Source organism: Olea europaea, unplaced genomic scaffold (assembly GCF_002742605.1).
Source record: "Olea europaea var. sylvestris unplaced genomic scaffold, O_europaea_v1 scaffold41686, whole genome shotgun sequence".
Classification (NCBI taxonomy): Eukaryota; Viridiplantae; Streptophyta; class Magnoliopsida; order Lamiales; family Oleaceae; genus Olea; species Olea europaea.
The window spans coordinates 1-1021 of record NW_019261457.1 but is presented as its reverse complement, the minus strand read 5'-3'; the positions used below and the strand labels follow the sequence as shown (position 1 = coordinate 1021).

The 1021-nt window shown below is 34.4% G+C and overlaps 1 long non-coding RNA gene across 1 annotated transcript; it reads left to right on the top strand.

The window, feature by feature from the left end:
• The first annotated feature begins 6 nt into the window (after positions 1-6).
• On the top strand, positions 7-954 carry LOC111387670. Its single transcript, XR_002701443.1, has 2 exons — positions 7-523; positions 625-954. It is a non-coding gene; the product is annotated as an uncharacterized LOC111387670 (long non-coding RNA).
• The last annotated feature ends 67 nt before the right edge of the window (positions 955-1021 follow it).

Genomic DNA, 1021 nt, shown 5'->3' with positions numbered 1-1021 from the left:
GATGAAGCATTAAAGTTCAGTCTCTAGGACCCTGAACACTGACAGTATTAGTGGTTCTATGCTTAGAAGGGTTTCTTTATGAAGATTGTGGCACATAGTTCAGCGTGTAAGATGTTCAAGATAATCACAATTTTCCTCGAAAAGAGCATTTTACATGAAATTGGCCTGAAATGCACAGGGTGAAAAATGTGTGGTTTTTAACTTGTTTATATTATATCCATAATATAATAAACGAGAACTAAGGCACCATCTCAAAGCTAATTTTATTATTATGTATGACGACTGAATAGTTTAGTATTTTCAAATCTTTGAGCTATAAAATTGCATAACTTAAATTACTACAATTGATCCACATTCACATAAATGGTCAAGTGCCTACCAAGGTTTTGTTGAATGTCCAACGTCAATTACTGATTCAATCTAGAGCATGACAATAATATATCTTCAGTGCATTAATTTTCAGAATTGCTTTATGAGCGGAACTTGATATAACAGCTTTCATTTCATATTGAATTCATTGGCGGTATGTTTTGCATAGACTTAAAAGGCTCCCGTTTGTAACAGGGAATGTCGAATTTCGTTCTTAGTACATATATTTCACATCTGATGTGCATCTTTTTCCAGGTGAAGGCACTTAAATATCTCAAGAAGTTTGAGACCATCTTGAAGTTGGACCATCCTAAATTGAGAAGTGGTTCCTCGCACTCGACTATCGGATAATGGATTATTTCTGAAAACAAGGAATATTTGGATTTTTTAGCAAGATGAACTCATTATTGTTTCCCTTTAAATTTGCATTTGTAAATATGACTGATACATGACAGAATGTATATTGGCCACTGGCTATTGAATTTGGCTTATGCCAATTTACAATCCTAAGCGAACCTGGCTTAATGTAAAGTTTGTAACATCACTCTAGACCTAACTGCTACCGAGAAGGTTCTATAGCCACAACGCATTGCTTATTCTCAGTTTCTTTCAGCATGAAATATACTTAAAAAGAGTCCCAGATTGAAATAGC